Source organism: Heloderma suspectum, chromosome Z (genome assembly GCF_057233095.1).
Source record: "Heloderma suspectum isolate Gila_16-S chromosome Z, 16-S_ref, whole genome shotgun sequence".
In the NCBI taxonomy this organism is placed as follows: domain Eukaryota; kingdom Metazoa; phylum Chordata; class Lepidosauria; order Squamata; family Helodermatidae; genus Heloderma; species Heloderma suspectum.
The window spans coordinates 13,467,670-13,490,108 of NC_139476.1; the positions used below are offsets into that span (position 1 = coordinate 13,467,670).

At 45.3% G+C, this 22,439-nt stretch overlaps 1 protein-coding gene across 1 annotated transcript in view; it reads left to right on the forward strand.

Moving 5' to 3' along the window:
- The first annotated feature begins 6,680 nt into the window (after nt 1-6,680).
- MEF2B (myocyte enhancer factor 2B) overlaps nt 6,681-22,439 on the forward strand; it is a 55,437-nt gene continuing 39,678 nt past the window's right edge. The window contains exon 1 of the mRNA XM_084825552.1: nt 6,681-6,902. The gene's annotated coding sequence lies outside the window, so the exon portion shown is untranslated. The remainder of the gene's footprint in view (nt 6,903-22,439) is intronic.

Consider the following 22,439-nt stretch of genomic DNA (forward strand, 5'->3'; position numbering starts at 1 on the left):
CCAGTTTTGGAGGGCCCTTGGGCAAGACCTCCACACACAATGGGCCCCCTCCCTCAGTGAGTCTCCCTTCTCACTGCCATGGTCACCAGCTGTTCTTCCTCCCCCCCCTCTTCCTCATCATTGCCGCCACTTGCTTGCTTGACCGGCAGAGAGCCAAGGAGCCAGGAGGCCGTGGCCGGCTGCTCTGCCTTCTCCCCCTCCTCACCATGCCCGGGCCAGAGCGAGAGGCAGGCGAACATGCAGGTTGCAATGGGGAAGAGGAGGAGCAAGTCCGGGGGGCTCTTGGCCGTGGGGCCTGCTGAGGGGTGGGCCGTTGGCACGTGCCCGAACATGCGCACCCTTGGTGCCCGGCCCTGTCTCATTGTTCCTGGCTCTGCATAGCAGGTGGCGGGTGGGGGGACCCTTGTGGAAAACGAGGCAGAGCCAATAGTTAAAACAGCCTCAGCAGCGGCATCTGCACATGATTTCAATCCAGGACCTTTGCGAATCCTGGTACAAACTGGCCTCACCCACACTTGTTGGACCAAGGTGTGGACCAGAGGTGAATTAATCCACCAGCTTCTGCACTGAGCCGCTTCTTGGCTCAAGGGATGTATCCAAATGCATTTCAAGTCGTGTCTTTCGAAAGAAAATACGCTGAGAAATGCATATTTGGAGAGGAATACATTTCAGAAATGTGCGCTTAGTGGCAGATGTGCATCCATGCCTACCCTTGACACCAGCACTTCTCCGAACACCAGATGCTGGGGAGAAAAAACATAGATGTCCTCCCCGCACACAGAAAAACTCTGTTAAGTTCTTCTTGTTGCTGTTGAAAACAGAGAAGTATAGTCAAAGAGACTTTTCTTTTATGTTTGCAATCGAAATGTATGCTTCACTGCACTGGACAACTTTCTAAAAATATCCATCACAGCAGTGGGAACGAGAGACTGAAATGGCTGCGAAAGAAGGAGGTGCAGTTCCCAGTCATTATTTTTTTATTGGGGGGAGTCATTTTTAAAAGATTTAGCAATTTGCACTAAAGTGCTACACCAAGCCATGTTGCAGGGCATGATCCAGCCACCTTCAAGCCATTTTCCTTCGACTGATTTCAGTCCCGAAGGAGCTGTAGCACTACACTTAAACGCTCCCATGGAAGTCAACAGGGTTTTTAAAAAGTGCTTCATCTGGGATGGATCGTGCAGCCACTGATTTTGTTTTCTTGGCTTTTTGCAGCGTTCTTCCCATTCTCAGAGGTTGAAATGCCTTTCCAAGTTACTGTAGTTACTGAGACTAAGAGCTTTATGCTAAAATAGGCTGATTTTTTGGCCCTGCTCCCTTTTGCCTTTGGCTCCGCCCACCACTGGAATGCAGCCCCCAAGAGCTTCTCTGAAATGGGATTCAGCCTACCAGTTGAAAGAGGTTCAACAGCCCTGTTTAAAAGGGTACACCCACAAAATGGAGCAGGGAACGACTCCCTTATTTTGTGCTACTAAGTTAGCTTCACCTGACTTTGGGGCGGTGGGTGAGTAAAATTGCAAGAAATACTCAGCATGGTAGCTCCTATAGGGCCTCCAGCTGTCATTTCTGGGGCCTCGAGCTCTCTGCCTCTGGGAACACGCAGAATACCTTGGCACCTGACAATGACGACAATTATTCTTATTTTAATTCTTCTTTCCAAGTCTATGCGGCCTTTGAAGTAGGTGTGATGAGGTTTACTCAAATTCTTCCTTTGTCTGTGCATCCCTCTGTTGCTTGTTTTATGCTAGGTTTTATTCTGGTTGTATTGTTATATTGTGGTTTTAATGTTTTTATATTTTAATGTTTTTTGTATTTTGTGCTGTTTTACTGTGCGCTTTTTGGTTTTAGTTTTTGTGAACCACCCAGAGAGCTTCAGCTATTGGGCAGTCTAGAAATGAAATAAATAGATAGATAGATAGATAGATGTACCCTGGATTTTAGGAAAGCTGATTTTCATAAACTCAGAACAATGATCAGTAAGGTCCCCTAGCAAGTGACACTAACGAGAAAAGGAGTCCAAGATGGGTGGGAGCTTTTAAAAAAGGAAATTCTCAAGGCACAATCACAAGCAATTCCAACAAGAAGAAAAGGTGGAAGACAACAGAAGAAGCCAATGTGGCTTCACAAAAAGCTTAGGGATGACCTGAAAACAAAAAAGGACACATATAGGAGGTGGAAAGAAGGCCAAGCAACAAAGGAAGAGTACAGGCAGGTAGCACAGAATTTCAGGGATGGCGTCAGGAAGGCTAAAGCTGAGAACGAGCTGAGGTTAGCGAGGGATGCTAAAAACAACAAAAAGGCTTTCTTCAGCTACGTGCATAGTAAAAGGCAGAGGAAAGAAATGGTGGTTCAGCTATTAAATAAGGATGGCAAAACGATAACAGAGGACAAAGAAAAGGCAGAGGTGCTCAATTCCTACTTTGGCTCAGTCTTCTCCCAAAAGAGGTTGTATGTCCCCCCTGGCAAAGGCGAAGTACAGGCTGAAGGGGCAGGATTGCAGCTTGAGATCGATGGGCATATGGTCAAGGAACACCTAATTACTTTGAATGAGTTCAAATCTCCAGGGCTAGATGAACTGCATCCTAGAGTATTAAAGGAACTGGCAGAAGAACTCTCAAAACCGCTGCCTATTCTCTTTGAGAAATCATGGAGGACGTGGGAAGTGCCAGATGACTGGAGGAGGGCTAATGTTGTGCCTATCTTCAAAAAGGGTAAAAAGGAGGAACCTGGGAACTACAGACCAGTCAGTCTGACATCAATCCCTGGGAAAATTCTGGAGCAGATGATAAAGCAATCCATCTGTAAGCTCCTTGAAAACAATGCAGTGATTACTCGAAGCCAACATGGATTTGTCAAGAACAAGTCCTGCCAGAGGAATCTGATCTCATTCTTTGATCAAGTCACCTCCCTTGTGGACTGTGGGAATGCTGTAGACATAATATACCTCGACTTCAGCAAAGCTTTCGACAAAGTGTCCCATGATATCCTGATGAGCAAACTAGCTCACAGTGGGCTAGATGAAACAACGATCCGGTGGATCCACAGTTGGCTAAAGAATCGGATTCAAAGGGTGCTTATCAATGGGACCTTCTCAAACTGGGGAGAGGTAACGAGTGTGGTACCGCAGGGCTCAGTCCTGGGCCCAGTGCTCTTCAACATTTTTATTAATGACTTGGAGGAGGAGGTGCAGGGAATGCTGATCAGATTTACAGATGGCACAAAATTGGGCAGGATAGCTAATACTTCGGAAGACAGAAACAAAATTCAAAGTTATCTTGACAGACTGGAGCAGTGGGCAGAAAACAACAGAATGACATTTAATAGGGATAAATGCCAAGTTCTGCACCTAGGAAAAAGAAACCAAATGCACAGTTACAAGATGGGGGATACGTGGCTCAACAACACTACAAGCAAGAAGGATCTTGGAATTGTTGTCGATCACAAGCTGAATATGAGCCAACATGTGTGATGTGGCTGCAAAAAAGGCCAATGCTCTTTTGGGCTGCATTAATAGAAGCATAGCTTCCAAATCCCGGGAAGTCCTAGTTCCCCTCTACTCAGCACTGGTTAGGCCTCATCTGGAGTACTGTGTCCAGTTCTGGGCACCACACTTTAAGAAGGATGCAGACAAACTGGAGAGGGTTCAGAGGGGGGCAACAAAGAGGATCAGGGGACTGGAAACAAAGCCCTATGAGGAGAGACTGAAAGAACTGGGCATGTTTAGCCTTGAGAAGAGAAGACTGAGGGGAGATAGGAGAGCGCTCTTCAAGGACTTGAAAGGTTGTCACAGAGAGGAAGGCCAAGATCTCCTCTCGATTCTCCCAGAGTGCAGGACACGGAAGAATGGGCTCCAGTCCCAGGAAGCCAGATTCCGGCTGAACATCAGGAAAAACATCCTGACTGTTAAAGCAATACTACAATGGAACCCATGACCTAGGGAGGTGGTGGGCTCTCCCACACTGGAGGCGTTCAAGACAAGGCTGGACAGCCACCCGTCAGGGATGCTCTGACTTGGATTCCTGCAGGGGGTTGGACTGAACGGCCTTGTAGGCTCCTTCCAACCCTACTATTCTATGATTCTATGAAATAAATTGTTGTCTGTTTTATATTGTAAGCTCCATGGCTGCAGGGATCTATGTTGCCTACGCAGCTCTGTAAAGTTGTTATATTGATGGCACAGTCTTTTATTTTCCTTTATTTGGGGTATTTTTATACCTCCCATCAATCCTGTATTCCCAGAGCAATTTGCCATAAAGAATAAAACAAACAAAAATATAAATAATACAAACAAAACATAATATAAACAACCAGGCCACAACATCTCACTAAAGCTACATAAAGGAGTCTAGCAAGATTAAAACTGCTTTGAAAAAGCTTGGGAATTAAAAAAAAAAAAAAAGTCTGTGCCTGGCGCCAATAAGATAGGCAGCAGACAAATCTTGCGTTTCACAACTGGGGTCCCACCACCACAAAGGCCATCTGCTGAAGATCTTATTATTGCAGTGTACAGTCCTTCTGTTCACGGTGCCAGCCTTGCTATGCCCCTTTCCAGGACTCCATTCCGCCCCCTGCTCCCCCAACAGACACTCAGCATTGTATGGCCACTTAACATGTTTTTTTTTGGGGGGGGGCTGTTTTTAGTGTTTTTTCCCATATATATATGTGTGTATATATATATATATATATATATAGAGAGAGAGAGAGAGAGAGAGAGAGAGAGTTTGCTATTAGCAGGATATGTGATGATAATAATAGACATTTGGGCTTCCTGAACTTTATTTTTTGCTAGCTGGATTTTACTAAGTGCTGATTATTTTTTCATTTGGAAGACTAATACCCTGCCTTTCAATCAAAGGGTTATCATGCTGGCTGTCAATCATCAGTTTGCGTTAATGAAATAAATAATGAAGCTGTACAGAAGTAGCCCTCAGTCCTCTGGCTGATGGATGAGACCAGAGGTGCTGCCCTTCAGCCTTGCAGCTGCAGGGCAAGTTTTTTCTTGGCTGGAAGCGGGGAAGCAAACTCTCTCTAGCTGTGCCTTCGGTGGCCGATGAATAGGTTTAAAGGGGTTTGGACAAATTCATGGAGGAGAAGGCTATCGATGGCTACTACTCCTGATGGCTGTGTGTTACCTCCAGTATCAGAGGCGGTATGCCTATGTGCACCAGTTGCTGGGGAACATGGGTGGGAGGGTGCTGTTGTATTCATGCCCTGCTTGTGGGTCCCTGGTCGACAGCTGGTTGGCCCCTGTGTGAACAGAATGCTGGACTAGATAGACCCTTGGTCTCATCCAGTAGGGCTCTTCTGATGTTTTTATGAGGGGTCCATGCTTGTCTATCTATATTTATCTCTATCCTTTCTTCTAAGGTGTTGACCATGGGTTTCCCAGGGGTCTCTGATTTGGACACTGACCAGTTGCAGATGACTCGCTTACTTTGGGCATCAGATGCTCTGAACACAATCATGTGATGTAGTGGTTAGAGGAGACTGTGCCAACCTGGTGCCCCCTCCAGAGGTGTTGGGCTACAGATCCCATCACCCCCAGGGGGTGATGGGATCTGTAGTCCAACACCTCTGGAGGGTCACCAGGTTGGGGCAGACTGGGTTAGAGTGTTGGAATAGGAGCCGGGAGACCTAGGTTCAAATGCCAGCTCATCTCAGTCCGGTCCGCTATCTCTTTCAGCCAAACCCACTTCACAAGGGTGCTGTGAAGATTAAACCGGGCAGTGCAGGGCAGGGGGCAGGGCAGACCCCATGTATGCCTTTAAGCTATCTGCAAGGAAGGCGGAGTACAAAATCATAGAATTAGAAGGCGCCTCCAAGGTCATCTAATCCAATGCCCTGAAAACCTATGATTTGACTCTGGCCTTCTCCTGACATGTTTTCTGTTGTTGCTGTTTTTGTTGTTGGTTTTTATTGTCAGTTCTTATTCTTATTTTGTGTTCTTACTGTTTCATTGTTTTTATCGTTTTTAATATATGGGTTTTGTACCTTTTATTCTTGTATACCACTTTGGAGGGCTTCTGCTCTGAAAGGCGACCAAGAAATACTTAATAAATATATTAATAAAATAAATATTGCCACACTCATATGATTCTCCTTGTTTTGCATCCAGTCTTTGTTAGTAGCAAGAGAGACAGACAAGGCAGAACACAATTCTTTTAAATATCCTTGTATTGTTGTTGTTTTAAAAGGGGGGTGTGTGTGCGCAAAAGCAGGTAAGCATCCAAAGTAGACCCCAAAAGAAGAGAAACGTCTCAAGATGCTAGAATAAAGCTTTTATTGTGAAAAAAACCAATACCCCAAAGCTTTTCACAATAAAATCTTTGGTCCAGCACCCTGAGACACATCTCTCCTTTTTTCTGTTCTTTTTTAACGGCCTTTATTTAAGAGCAGCACGTCCCTGACACGTACACGTGTGAACGGAGATCCCAGGTTGGAGCCGAGCACGAAGGATGCTCGCGTGTTTGGAACCCACGCCGTGGGCGGAGCCAGCAGCAACCTGGAGGGTGGGGCGTGCGCATAGGTGCCAAGGGGCTTTCCCCCACCCCGTCTTTCTTCCAGCCAATGAGCCCGCGTATGCAAACGACCCGGCAAATGCTGGCCCAATCAGGAAGGAGCAGGAGGCGCGGCTATGCAAAAGACTCGCCTTTGAAGTCCTGGCAAACGTTCACTATGTAGCTCAAGTCAGGCGCGACGTGGCTGCAGGTGCAGCGACTAAAGCGGCTTTTGCAAAACCGTGTTATTTTATTGTGCAATTGGTGCAGTGCTCTTAGCGACAAGGGGAGACGTCCACCTGGCAGCGGGGCTTGGACAGAGCCTGTGGTGCTGAAGCGGAGGGGCTTCAATTTGCCCGGCAGAGGAGAGAAAGGCGAGCACACCTGAGTACAGGTGTGCGTAAGGTAAACCGCAGGGGGGGCGTCATCTCTAAAGGATGAATGAGCTGGCAAGGATTAAAGACAAGGGCCAGGAAATCTGGGAAGTTTCAAGGCTTGTTGGAGGCGTGGCAGAGGGGCTTGGATTTGCAAAATGAAAGAAGCGTAGGGGGGGCATGTTGGACAGGAATTACCCCACACACGCACACGCACACACACACACACACACACACACACACGAACAGACTACCCCACTCCCTAGTCCTAGATTTTTGTAAGGAGCGGCTAACATTCCTTGGCCTGATGGTGAGAAATGTGCTCTGTACATGCTCAGAGGTGGCTCTCTCCACTCCAGAAAAAGGAGCTAAACAAAACAGACCCGGGGCGGGGGGGGGGGAGCAAAACCCAAAAGTGGTACTGACAATTTGAATTTTATAAAATAGCACAATGCCAGGCTTTGTGCGTGGTGTAGAAAACCAGCCCTCCTGACTGCAGCTAATTACATTATTAGTATTTTTAATAATAATAATAATAATAGTATTATTATTTTAATAATATTATTTTAATAATAGTAATAGTAATACTATCATAAGCTTTTAAGACGTATAAGATAAAATATATAATAAGCAAATTTTAAGCATAAAAATATTATAAAGTGCCCAAAATTTGCACACTCTTGTGACATTTTAGTGAGTTCTAAATTAGGACTGACCAAAATGTCACAATGGAGTGTGCAAATTTAGGCACTTTATACATTATTATATTAGTATTAAAGTTACTATTAACATCATTAGTTCCAGTGGCAGGCTGCCACAAGGACTCCTAATAAGGTACTGTCCGACTGAACTGGGAATTTTTCTCCCCATGGACCAACACGACTATCTTTGATTTAAAAAAAGAAAAATTCTAGGCACTACATAGAGATTTTAAAAAGTCCCCGCCTGGCAGTCTCACAATCTGACAGGTAGGGTACAAAAGGGGAAAACATAACTGGGGAGGAGAAAGGAACAAATTCAGGTAACAAGTCTTAAAGTTACAGAATTGTTCTTCTCATGTCCAGCTGGGATGAGAGATAATGGGTACAGGTTCTGATGTGAGTGCGGCTTTTGAACATAGGTCCAGGGGTTGGCACTGAGACGTGATGAAGACGCTGAGTTACAAACTGGGAAGTCTCCAGTTCAAATTTCTACTAGTAGGTGGCCTTAAACCAAACTTCTCACTTTAAAAAAAAAATCTCAGCCCCCACCCCACCCCACCCCAAATAACTGCCACGTGGGGATAATGATACTAACCTACTTTACAGGGTTGTTAATGCATGTGCTTTTGAATACTTTACAGTATGATTGAATGTAAGCTTTTTCCAAAGTAAGTCCCGCTGAGTTTGGTGAGGCTTGCCCCTGAGTAAGACTGCAGCCTTAGAGCACTATATCATAAGAAAAATGCCAGTATCCACAAAGTGTAGCCAAGACAAAAATCATAAAAAATGTGCAAGCTTTCAACATCTCCAGATCTCTTCATCAGACAAGATTACCCACCCCACCCCACTCTGCTAATCTGATTTTTGCAGCCTCTCGCCTGATGAAGAGAACCGAAGATCTCAAAATCTTATACATCTTGTGTGATCTTTGAGATGGCCTAATAAAGGTATTACATACATTATATGGATGTCTACATAATTGAATAATAGTAATAATTAAATAATTAAATAGAATTCTTAAATAATAATTAAATAAAGTTATTGAATAATATTTACATAATACTATTTAATAATCACATAATATTGCCTAATAATAGCATAGTGTTATTGAATAATAATTACATAATTTTACAAAATAATAATTAAATACTACTATGACTACTACTTACTATTATTATTATAGACTTAGAACCACAAACTCAGATATGCACAGGTCAAATTAACTGAACTTAAGGGAGGTGATTAGATGGGCTTAATACAAATCATCATTGTCATCAGCCCTGTAGTGGTCCACCAAATTCCCTCCCTCTGGGGGTGGGGGTGGCTGTGCAGAAAGCCAGGAGATGTTCCAGAATCAAGAGTTTTTAGCCTCATGGCTCTGGCTCTGAGAGGATCGTGGTGTTGCGATTCTCCAGATCAGACAGTCCTGGGGAGGGGAGTGGTGAATGGGAAATAAAGTTGGGTCCAGGGATGTGGAAGCTTCTGTGTCCAAAATATCTTAGAAGACGTTGGCTGCTCTGTACTGCTAGGAGAGTCTGGACCGAAGGGGTTTAGGTTTGTAGTTCTAAATCTGAGGATTTTCATGGAGGGTACATGAATGTTATAGGAAAGATGCTGGAGTTGTTAAACTTGACTGTGCTTTTGATTTGAGAGCCTTTCAGCACCGGCTGTGGCAGAGAGGGTGGGCAGAGAGCTGGGAAGGAGGAAAAGATGGCTTTTGAACTTTTAAGGGTGCAATCCTATGTATGTTTGCACAGAAAAAAGTTGTACAACTCCCAGTAATGCTGGCTGGGGAATGCTGAGAGTTGTAGGACTTTTTTCTGCATAAACTTGCATAGGATTACGTCTTAAGTTCAAATGCAGTTAGTGCTTAATTTCTGGGAAAAAAGAGGATCTGTGACCCTGAAAATTATACTTCCTGATCACCAGGCGGGCAAAGCGATGATTCAGTGCTAAGAGAAATGGACTCGGCATGTTCTCAGAGGCACTGTTATCTATTTTCATATCTTTCAAGGTTGCACCTTGACGCTGAAAAGAGAGGTCAATTTCATCTTCAAGAGAGAGAGGGAATCTGAGATTTTTTGCAAGTTGGGTAGGATCACTATGAACTCTGAACTGTGGTGATTTTGGTCCCCAGAACAGTCAGGAACATTCAGATGTGTTCTTTGTTTGAGAGTTTGATCTTTCGGCTCGCATCTCTTGCCAACAGTTGAGTGCCATTTTTTGCATCTTCTGACACCATAGAAACTTATTTTTGGTTTTTTAAATAAATAAATAAATATTTTATTTTTCTTTATGTAAAATAATTTTAGGCTGCCTTGGAGGGTAAAACCCCCTCAAGGTGGCATACAGGATAAAAACCACACAAAAACAAACAAATAGGCAAGAGATGAAAAAAAAATTACAAAAATGAACATGTTGTTGTTCAGTCGTTAAGTCGTGTCCGACCCTTCGTGACCCCATGGACCATAGCACGCCAGGCCTTCCTGTCCTCCGCTCTCTCCCGGAGTGAAAATGAACATGTGAACAATCTTAAATTTTAGCTCTGAGGGAAAAGACACAAGGTTATAAATAATCTTGAAAATTAGTGTTCCAAAACATAACAAGGACCACATCACAATAAATCTGACTCCTAAACTAAGAGTCAGACAATTTTGCTAAAAAAGCGACATCCCAGACTTTCTTAATCTGATTTGCAGTTGGTAGCGGATACGGTTTTTCTTTCTTTTTTCCGATTCATAGTTATACAATTTCTAGCACCTAAAGTTAGATTTAAGTTAGCTAACTAAGCATATTCTTTCAAAAATGACAGAATCTTGCTTGCAGCACCTTAAAAACTAACAGCCAAGACCATAAGAAAAATTCAGAAATCCGTATTTGGGCAATATCTTTATTAGGCCAACCAAATATTCTAAAACAGTGTGTAAACTTTTGAGCTCTCCAGAACTCTTCATCAGGCTAGGTAGTAAACAAAGGAAAACATGTGGGGTGGGGAGAGAAAAAAACTTGCTGAAGACCAAACCATGGTGTCTGAATCTAGCCTCAAGACAGAACACGGGAGCAATCTGTAGATGTTCAAATTAAGCCGGATTAAGTGCCGAGTTGTTTTCATGTTGCCTAGGTCTGTTTCTTGGGCTATTGGGATGGAGGAACAAACTAACAATGGTTGATTCCCCTGCTTCTGAAAATATAAAATCCAGCCGTTACTTAGAGCCACCTGAATATCAGATGGATTTCATAACAGCTGCAGTAGTTACAAGTACATGCGACTTTGTCCCATTACTATGTTTCTTAGTGGAAAGTTGAGATGTTTAACACCCACAACATGTAGTGATGGCCACCAGTTTGTATGGCTTTAAAAGGGGGTTAGACAAATTCCTGGAGGAGAAGGCGATCAGTGGCTACTAGTCCTGGGGGCTGTATGCTCTCTCCAGTATCAGAGGCAGTGAGCCTATTTGCACCAGTTGCTGGGGAAGCATATGCGGAATTTTCCAAAGCTAGAGGGAAGACCGAATCAGATTTCTCAGTGATCAGAAGTCCAGAGAGCCTGAGTGCTCTGTTTATCTCCTGGCGCTTCCTCTTGGCTAGCAAACAAAACAGTTACAATGAGAGAGACCGAGAGAGGGGGAAAAAAATATGCAAATTAAGAGAAATAAGTGTGAACTTGCATCATTTAGACAGACCACTGATTCAAGTTTGCTAGGGGCAAGATTTCAGTTCCTCACCCCTCTGTGCCATGTTTGAGGCAGTGTCCAAAATTTAATAAGTACTTTTAAAAAGGTGTAATGCAGGGACAGTCAGCTGGCAACTGAAGGGGGGGGCAGTTTCTCTTCCAGTTTCTTCACTAAACTTTAATTAAGGTGTACTAAAAACCATCTTCACTGCAAGGGCTCTCGCTGTGTGTGTTTAATATACAAGTTCTTCTGTTGCTATTTCTGGAAACGTTCAGTACTCCCCCCACCTTGAAAAGGTCTTTTGAGAAATTCACTCATTCCCTGTCCCCCGCTCTCTCCCCGTGCATTTGGTAGCCTCATAAACATGAGAAGAGCCCTGCTGGATCCGATTGCGAGCCCAATCTAGTTCCACATCTTCTTTATGAGAGTAGCCAGCCAGATGCCTTCAGGAAGTCAACAAATGGGGTATGAAAGCAATGCTGGTGTCAGGGTAGGCATGGTGGGGCACCAGCCAAGGGCCCACATGTCAACAGGGGCCCACTTATAAGAGCCCCCTGGACTTGTTCCTTCTCTTCACCTGCCTCTTGCTCCGGCCCAGACAACGGTGGTGGCAAGAAGGAGGAGCAGGAGATGCCAGAGCCTGCGTCCTCCCTGGCTCTCCACCTGCCAAGCAAGCCAGCGGAAGCCATGAGGAGGAAGAGGAAGGGAGACACTTGGAGTTGTGGCAATTGTAGTGAAAAGTGAGACTCACTGAGGGAGGGAATCTAAGCATCTAGTTCAGTATCCTATAGTCCCATCAGTGGCCAGTTGAACGTAACTGGGAAGGCTGCTCCCTGCAGCAATTGTAATCAGTGCTAGACTATGTTTGAACTTGGAGGTTTTATTTAGCCATCTCCACAACTACATCTAACTTGGGAAATCTGTCCACTTCAATTTCTGTCCATTTCTCCTTTTTCCAGTCTTCAATTCTGTTTGTTCCAGATGTTGAGGTTTTATTATTTAAGTTTGCATGAAATTTTTTATGTATTTCTGTGCACATTTTATCCTAAGATATGCATTTCTTGTGCATAGCTTTGCCTAATATTTGCAGTCCTTTGCAAGCAATTTTGCTAATAGGATGCATTTTTAATGTTATTTTCACAAATAAATTTGTTTTTGTGCACACTTTCCCCCAATAGACACACTTTTAAAATTGGAGAACCCCATTGCAAAATTTGAAGGAGTGCAAATTGCGCAAGGTAACTGAGTTTTGGTTCATGTAGTGGTTCAAAAGTGATCGAAAGTGAGGAATTAGGAATCGAGGCATTCCCCAATGAAATACAAACTGAATAAGTTTCTCCCCATTCCTGGGCCTAACCTCATTCTAAAACCATTGACACTGGCATCCCGGGAAAATATACCTGTGTGAAATTTACCGTTTAGCTTTGCCTACTTTATTAGAATCTGGGTGCCTGTAATAGGGTTGGATTTATTTCCCCGTCCCACCCTGGATTAAAGTATTTAAAAAAATATGTCATAGCCTTGAGAGTACAGGAGTCAGTCATCTCCAGTTTATCATCCATCCATCTATCCATCCATCCATCTATCTATCTGATGTATTTTTAAATTGCCCCTCTGCCATCTGAGAGCTTGAGGGGACATACAAAATTCAGACAAAAACACAGAGCCAGGACGTGTGTTACAATAAAATTGGTAAGCGACATTAGAAACTATTAAAAAGGAACAATAGGGTCTTCACTGACTGTCTAAATCATAATAAAGAAGGGGCTAATCTGACTTCCACAAAGCAAGGGGCTACTACAGAAAAGGCCCTGCTCAGAGACCTTGCTAACCTAAGCTGTAGGCCATGGGATGTATAACAGGGCCACCAATGATGACCGCAAATTATGGGCAGGTTGATACAAGAGGTGGATTCTTTCCGATATCCTGGTCTCACACCTTTCAGGCAACCTTCCCGAACCTGATACTTTGGACTCCAACTCCGATTAGCCCCTGCCATCATGGCCAATGCTCAGGAATGTTGGGAGCTGTAATCCCAAACATCTGGAATGTTGCAGAAGGCTGGTTTAGGGCTCTGTAGGTCAGAACCAATACCTTGATTTGGGCTCAGGAACAAACTGGGCCCCAGTGAAACCGATTTTACATTCCATGGTACGTAAACTGCATGCCAGAGTGGCCTAACTGCAGCATTTTGTGCTAGCTACAGTTTTTAAATTTTTCTCATGGGCAGCTGCACATAGAGCACGTTACAAGACCGTACGCAAAAGAGGACTCAAGGCCTGGATGTGCATTAACCAAAGGGGTGTTACCTCCTCTCTCCTCCTCCTCAACCTCACCTCTTTCTTCCTCTTCTCTCTCCATCTGTCATTGCCTCCAGGTCTCAAATCCTTTTGTTGGTTGGCCTGCATGATGACCTTTGTCAGGAGAGAGACAGGGGAGGGTGACCCTGTTGATTCTCCTTGATCTCTCGGCGGCTTTTGATACCACCGACCACGGTATCCTTCTGGGGCGGCTCTCTGAGCTGGGAGTGGGGGGCACTGCATTGCAGTGGTTTCGCTCCTACTTGGAGGGTCAGCTCCACAAGGTGGTGCTTGGGGAACATTGCTCGCCACTGTGGATTCTCCAATATGGGGTTCCACAGGGGTCAGTTTTGTCCCCCATGCTGTTCAACATCTACATAGAAACATAGAATCGCAGAATCATAGAACAGTAGGGTTGGAAGGGGTCTACAAGACCATCGAGTCCAGCCCCCTGCTCAGTGCAGGAATCCAAGAGCATCCCTGACAGATGGCTGTCCAGCCTTGTCTTGAATGCCTCCAGGGTGGGAGAGCCCACCGCCTCCCTAGGGAATTGGTTCCATTGTCGTAGTGCTCTAACAGTCAGGAGGTTTTTCCCGATGTTCAGCTGGAATCTGGCTCCCTGTCACTTGAGCCCATTATTCCGTGTCCTGAACTCTGGGATGATCGAGAAGAGATCCTGGCCTTCCTCCCTGGGACAACCTTTCAAGTCCTTGAAGAGCGCATGCTATCCTATCTCCCCTCAACCTTCTCTGCTCAAGGCTAAACATGCCCAGTTCTTTCAGTCTTTCTTCACAGGGTCTTGTTTCCAGTCCCCTGATCATCTTTGTTGCCCTCCTCTGAACCCTCTCCAGCTTGTCTGCATCCTTCTTAAAGTGTGGCGCCCAGAACTGGACACAGGACTCCAGATGAGGCCTAACCAGTGCTGAGTAGAGGGGAACTAGGACTTCCCAGGATTTGGAAGCTATGCTTCTATTCATGCAGCCCAAAATAGCATTTACCTTTTTTGCAGCCATATCACATTGTTGGCTCATATCAGCTTGTGATCTACAACAGTTCCAAGATCCTTCTCACTTGTAGTGTTGTTGAGCCACGTATCCCGTTGAGTGCGGTCATCCGGAGTTTTGGAGTGTGCTGTCATCAGTATGCTGATTACACGCAGGTCTATTTCTCCTTTTCATCTTCTTCAGGTGAGGCTGTGGATGTGCTGAAACGGTGCCTGGCTGCCACAACGGACTGGATGAGGGCTAACAAACTGAAGCTCAATCCAGCCAAAACTGAGATGCTGTTGGTGGGTGGTTGTCCTGACTAGATGGAGGGTGCTCAACCTGTTCTGGATGGAGCTGCACTCCTGCTGAAGGAGCAGGTTTATAGCTTGGGGGTCCCCCTGGAGCCATCTTTGTCACTTAAGGTTCAGGTGGCCTCAGTGGCACAGAGTGCCTTCTATCAGCTTTGGTTGGTGGCCCAGCTATGCTCCTATTTGGACAGAGATCTGGCATCAGTTGTCTATGCTCTGATAGCCTCCAAGTTAGATTACTGTACTGTGTTCTACGTTGGGCTGGCCTTGAAGATAGTTTAGAAGCTGCAGCTCATGCAAAATGTGGTGGCAAGATTGATAACAGGGACCAGAAGTTCCGAATGTATAAGACCAATTCTGGCCCACTTGCACTGGCTGCCTGTATGTTTCTGAACCTAATTCAAGGTGCTGGTTTGACCTATAAAAGCCTTACATGGCTCTGGACCGCAGGACCTGATGGAGTGCCTCTCCAGGCATCAACCAACCCATATGCTATGTTCATCATCTAAGCTCCTCCTCCAGGTGCCTCCTCCAAGGGAGGCTCAGAAGGTAGCAACAAGGGAGAGGGCCTTCTTGGTGGTGGCCCCCAATTATGGAATGATTTCTCCGATGAGGCCTGTCTGGCGCCAACATTGTCGTCTTTTCAGTGCCAGGTTAAGACCTTCCACTTCTGTCCGGCATTTGGCAGCATATGATGAGGTTTTAATCGGGTCCTGGACTTTTCTTATTGTCAATTATTTATACTTGTTTTAGATGTATGTGTGTCTGTGCTGTCTGTCTATATGTTTGTATGTAAAAAAAATAATTACTTTTTGTATAATGCATTTTTCATGTTTTTTAATCTTTGTAAACTGCTCAGAGAGCTTCGGCTATTGGACGTATAGAAATATAATGAGGGAATGAATATTCATAAATATGGATTTCAACCAGGCTCAAACTAACCTCTGCATTCTAAGCCTAGGCAAATAAGCACGGGATGGCCAAGTTAGACAGAGATGCCCTAGGTTCTATCCTCCTTAAAAGTCTTGTTTCTTTCTTTTTTTTAAGAATGAGCAAGCCAGTAAATGCAGTGGTGCCATTAGGGCAAGAGGACTCTGGGGTTGAAATCCAGGGCCCCCTAATGCATCATTTCACATGTCGAAGTCAGTGAAATAATACACCTCACTATCTAAGACTGGCCTTTAATCCAGGGTCTAAAATTATGCCAATGAGTAAACGGTGCTGTCTTTAGACATTTTCACATTTGAAGTAACCCTTCAAAATGGCAGCCCCACCCCTGATAAAATGAACAGTGTGTGCCAATGAAATTTGGAGGTAGCGAAGAGTTGGAAAGAGTCCCTTGGTGGCTTCATTTTGCTTCTCAGTGTGGTTGGTCCTGTGAACAAAACACTTGCATGCAGAATCACCAGACTGATGTGGTTTTTACTTCCTCAAGTTTACTGTAATCTTTTTCTCTCTCTTCACTCCCCTTCCATATTGCTGATGCACGCACAGGCACATAGATAATACATTAACAAGCCCTGTCCTCCCTGGAAAACCCAGTCCCAGTGTGACTGCATCAAGACTGTGTGTGTGTGTGTGTGTGTGTATAAAACACCGCACACAAAGAATCTTGTTTCAATTGTACACACTGCTATTGTTTTTGGCAGTGGGTTGTTGTTGTTTTGCAATATTTTAATTGCTGTACGCATGCATATCAGTAATGTAGAGTGTAGGGGGAGTCACAAATGAACTGAAAGCTGAGGCAAACGGAGCACAGGCACCGTGTTGTACGAAATTTGGAAGTTTAAAGAAATGCACATGGCACATTGCAGGATGCCAAATGCGGCGACTTTAATACTGAGCTGAAATTTCTTGGAATATATATTTTCCCTTTCTCATCCTGTCCCTCCTAGAAAAAGAATTCAATTTTGCGGAATTTTCTCTGAATATTCTCTGAGTGTGTGTACTGGCTGCCATTTCTCCCTGAGTAGTGCTATCTCCAGGTTTTTGAGATACTTGGGCAATACTCCCCCTCCTGCAGACGGAGTGGCCATGTGTCCTCGTTTACAGGGGACAGTTCTCTTTTCGGAGGGCTGTCCTGTCTCAGGTGTCTAGTTATATCTTTCCAAAGATGAGGATGAAGGAGAATGTGGGCTTGCGCAAACATTGCATAGGCTAATTTATACACAGAGGTGCAAATTTAGACATCATTGCTATAATTTAAATTAAAAAGTCAAGCAGGGCCACAAGTCCAGGGGGACTCTTTTCAGTGGGCCCCTGCAGGGGTGTAGGCTCTTGGCAGGTGCCCAACCATGCCTACCCTTGGCGCTGTTTCCTGTCAATGTGCAGGAAAGAATGACGGTAGGTCTAGAGTACTGTGGAGAAAGCAAAACACAGTTGCCCCCCCCCCCCATCTTAGGGGAAGCAACAAGAGCTGTGCTACTCCCACTGTGAATTGTGAGCCCTCCCTGTGTTGCAGAACCCAGAGTCAGAGAGACCACGGAGTGAAGGAAAAAGAGATTCTTTATTTAACGCGCGGGCTTAAGGCTGGAATCATTTCCAAAGAGCCAGAAGCCCCGATTTACATTAGCACATTGGTTTTATAGACATTGTGACACATATGAAACGACTCCTCCTCCCCCTCCCGCATGGGGTTGCAATCCTCAACATTTCTTTTCTTAGCACTATTGTTTATAATACAAGAACTGGGTTATAGGGTAGCCATGATAAGGACAGAACAGAAGAGAACAGCAGAGAACAAGATATACAACTGTATGACCTTTGACAAGATAAGGAATTCTTGTGTCTCGTCAGCTTACAACAATATATTCAAGGGAGAAAGAGCTCAGCAAGAACATGAAGCATGAGACTGCATGAGGCTACTTAGTCTGACCCCCAATATGGCTGCTCGGGGATATGGCTGCTCCCTCTGGAAAAATCCAGTGAAATGGTCACACTCCCAATTTTGCTGCCCTCAAATATGGTTGAAATAGAATTTCGAGAGGCCATTAGCGCACAAGTTTAGACTTCTGTTTCAGAAATGAGGCCAGATGGTTAGGAACCCCAAAATCCAAGGAGCTTTATTGGACGAGGACAATTTCAGAAGCACCTGTAGTGGAGGTCAGACAAAAAAGGGCACAGGTGGTTTGAGAAAGGACACCCCCCCCCCATTTCAAAGAGAGAGGGGCAGGGAATGCTAGTGCAGGGTTGAGATAGCTCGCCTACAAGAAAAGGCTAAACGTCAGAGAAGGCATTTTTGCTTTGGCCAACCCAGTTGTGTCTGACTACAACTCCCATTATCCCAGGCCATGGGGGTGATGGGAGTTGAAGCTGAATGCATCCGGAGGGTGCCAGGTAGAGGTTTATAAAAGGTTGGCCAAAGAGGATGAAAGCAAATGTATTCTCCCTCCCTTAATACTTTAAACCTACCCCATGAAGCTGACTGAAATGCAAAGAAGTTCACACTGTACAAAGAAGATGTTCCTTTGGTTTGCCATGAATCCACCACCAATTAGTCACTGGGTGACCCCAAATTGGAGGAATGTTATTTATTTATTTAACCAGTTCACAGACCGCTTTGACTGCATCTACAAGGACCTCTCGGAGTAGTGTACAACATCAGACTTTAAAAATGCGGCATGACCGGAGTTAAAACATTTCAAGACAGAATATGAAACGTCTCGGTGAAAAACATTTAAGAAGACAACAACAAAACATTGTCACGTAAAGGTGCAATCCTATGCATGTTTAGACAGCAGAAAAGTCCTACAACTCCCAGCATGGCTGGCTGGGGCATGCTGGGAGTTGTAGGACTTTTTTCTGTCTAAACATGCATTGTCCTGTGCCCTAAAACATTTAAAATCAGAGAACTAACGAGCAATGGGCATTGGGGGGGGTACTGTATCCCCAAACCTGGAGGTTCCATTTGGCTAGCATTGTATTTATTTATTTTATTTACAGATTGAATTTATATATCACTCAACTGGCACTTGCTTTCAGGGAGGTTGACAGTCATAACCCCCCTCCCCAAACCGACCATCAAATAACAACCAAAAGTATAAATGCAACAATGCAACAGTGAAAATATCAAAATATTAAAATATTAAGGGTGCAATCCTATGTCTGTTTAGACCCCCTCCCCGGCCCCCCAAAGCCCCAGCCAGCTATAGTTATAGGAGGTATAGAACTTTTTTCCTGTCTAAACAAGCATAGGGTTGCACCCTGAAACTATAAAAGAGTCGGCAGTTAAGTTGGTAACCAGAGCAAGAGATTTGAAATGAAATGCCTGCTGGAAGACTGAGGGCATAAGGAGAGCCCTGCTGGATCGGGGCCAAAATATCCATGTTGTCTGGCACCCCGTTTGCCAGTGGGAGGCCTCTATGGCCCTAGAATCCATCTCATTTAGCAAAGTGGCCAAGTAGATGTTTCTGGGAAGCCAACAAGCTGGGTGTGATGGTGGCGACTTCCTTCTGCTGTTGCTTTTCAGCTATGGTTATTTGGGAGTAGAGATGGACAGACTCACTTCCATCTGTCCCTGCTGAGCAATTGCTGAACCGTGCCACCACCACCACCACCCTCGCTCACCACACCGTGCGAGCATCTGGGCAAGCCAGGTGTAAATGGACAACTCAGATGTAAATGGACCATTTACAGCTGTAACATTTTCGTGTAATGTAGCGTAAATGGCCCCTTGACAGCCACCATTTATGCAACATTACTTTTATGGAAAACCCCAAGCCACCATTTTTTTCACAAAATGGCGGCTTGGTGAGGGGATGGGCAGCTGCCTGGCACCTCGGACCACGTGGCACTCAGTGAATGGCTGGCAACTACCGGGCAGCTCGCTGATTGGGGTCAGGAAGGCTGAGTCAGGGAGAGTCCACCAGACTCCACACACCCCCTTGGACTCCTGCAACACCCCTATTCAGGAGAGAGATTGGCTCTGGACCTTTATTTATTTATTTGCAACATTCAAATGCAACATCAGATTCCGGAGCAGTGAACAATAAGAGATGAAAGGATGAAACACCATATTAAAACCTGTCTGTCTGTCTGTCTGTCTGTCTACATATTAAAAGTTTTTTTAAAAACAGAATACCGATAAAAACCATGGCTGGTCAGCTGAGGAAGGCTTCTTGAAATAAAGATGTCTTCAGCAGGCATGGAAAAAAAATGGCACAGTGTTAGCACTTGTGTGACCTCCAGCAGCAGGAAGTTCCAGAGAAAGGGGGCCACCACACTGAAGGCTCTTCTGCAGGTGGACTCCAGTCAGGCCATAGGTCCATGCAGAACCACCTGGAGCATGCCCTCTGATGACCTCAGCGCCCGGGAAGGTTGGTACGGGAGAAGGCGCTCTGTGAAGTATATGGAAGTTCTATCAGCAGCCCATTCCTCTCCTCCCTCCATCGCTTTGCCTAGTCCTCCTTTTAAAGCTGTCGACTCCACCGGCCATCACAACCTGCAGCGGTGAGTTCCGTACGTTAATTCTGCACAGCGTGAAGGCGTTCTCTTTTTCATCTGTTCCAGATCTCCCACCATTCAGCTTCACTGGAGGACCCTGGAGGGGTTTTGTTGTTAAGAGAGGGAGAGAAAAATGTCTCCCTCTCCACCTTCTCCACCCTGTAGCGTGACTTTATCAACCTCTGTGCCTCCTTGCTTGCTCACCTTTATTCTAGGCCAGGCTTCCCCAACCTGAGGTAATATCCATTGTTACCCCTGTGTAGACTAGACCCATTGAAATGAATGGGGCTTAGATTAGTCATGACTACCTTAAGTCCCATTCATTTCAGTGGGTCTATTCTATGAAGGGCTAACACTGGGTACTACCCCTGGTGTCCTCCCATTGGGCTGGACTACAACCCCCATAATCCATAGCCAACATGGGCCATCCCTCAAGTTGGGTTGGACTACAACTCCCATCATTCACAGCCAGCATGGCTGTGTTGTCTGGGAACAATAGGGATTGCAGTCCAACCCATCGGGATGGCACCAGGTTGGATCTCACTCATTTTGAGAACGAAATGTGGGGGCCATTGCTGTCCCTAGAGTTGGCCATGGGATGATTTTTGTAAAACACCACAAAGCCATATTCCCAAACCCAAATGTTCTTCAAGGACAAAAAGAAGATATTTGCAAGAAAAGGCAGGGGGAACCCCATTAGAGAATTGATCCAACCTTCTGCTGCTTAATGGGGGGGGGGATTAAGTACACTATTAATTCCCCCCCAATTGTCCCATCTTCTTGGGCTTTCCCTTGAGGAGGTGGGTTCAATCATTAAGTTCGCATCTGCTTTCTATAATCTAATCCTTCCTTCTTTCAAAGAGGAAGGGGGGGGTTGGGGGGATTTGCAGGCAGCTTTTAATAACAGTCCGCAATGGTGTTGTACTTTTGGGTGTGAGTTGCAGGGTTCTGGAGAGAGCTGGCAACTTCTTGGAAGGAGAGAAGTGTCGTTTTGTGTGAAGCCACAGTGATGGAAATCACTGGTATTAATGTTAATATTGTTTATATAGTGCCGTCAGTGCAGCAGGACGCCTTATTATTATTAATTAGTTACATTTTTTAATTCTGTCATTCCTCCAAAGCTAGGGTGTTGATCTTCTTTCAGCCCAAGAGCCAAATTCCATTTCGGATAAACTCGCCAGGGCCACAGTCCGGTGGTGGGCGGGACCAAGGGCAAAAGGGGAGGGGCCAAAATCCCCCCAAACAAGCATATTGTAGCTTGAAGCTCTTACTGCCTTTCTAACTTTTAGAATGGGGAAAAAACCATGCAGAAGCTGGGAAACCACTGAACGATATGCAGTCGGAGGGAGGAGGAAAACAGAAGCCACCTGGTTGTATGGGGAAGGGAGCGTGGCCATTTCGGGAACCCCAGAAGGCCAGGTTTGGTTCCCAGGCAAGCCGGATATGGCCCACAGACCTGAGGTTCAACACCCCTGCTCCAGGGAATTCATGTGTCCCCTTTTTTGCTCTCACAACAACCCTGTGAGATTGGTTAGGCTGAGAAACAGTGGCCCACGTTTCCCCAGCAGACTTTGTGACTGACCAGGTAATCTGAGCCTGGGTCTCACCATCCTCAATCCACCCTACAGCAAGCTTGTGAATGAGCCTATGAAAGTTACTAGCCAGCAAAAAAAATTACTTGCCTGCTGTTGAGTGCAGGCAGAGGAAGGACAGACAGCTGTATTTCTGTGCTGGGTGCGGACGAGGGGTTTTTCCTCCTCTCTTTTAGCCCTCCTCCAGCCTGCTGATTTGCCTGCATACAACTCCTGGTGACCTGTGGTGAGCAGGCTAATGCTTAAATATAAGGCAGCATTGGATGCTATTTTGGGCTGCATTAATACAAGCATCGCTTCCAAATCCAGGGAAGTACGAGTTCCCCTCTACTTAGCACTGGTTAGGCCTCATCTGGAGTACTGTGTCCCATTCTGGGCACCGCACTTTTAAGAAGGATGCAGACAAGCTGGAGAGGGTTCAGAGGAGGCCAGCAAAGAGGATCAGGGGACTGGAAACAAAGCCCTATGAGGAGAGACCGAAAGAACTGGGCATGTTTAGCCTTGAGAAGAGAAGACTGAGAGGAGATAGGATAGCGCTCTTCAAGTACTTGAGAGGTTGTCACAG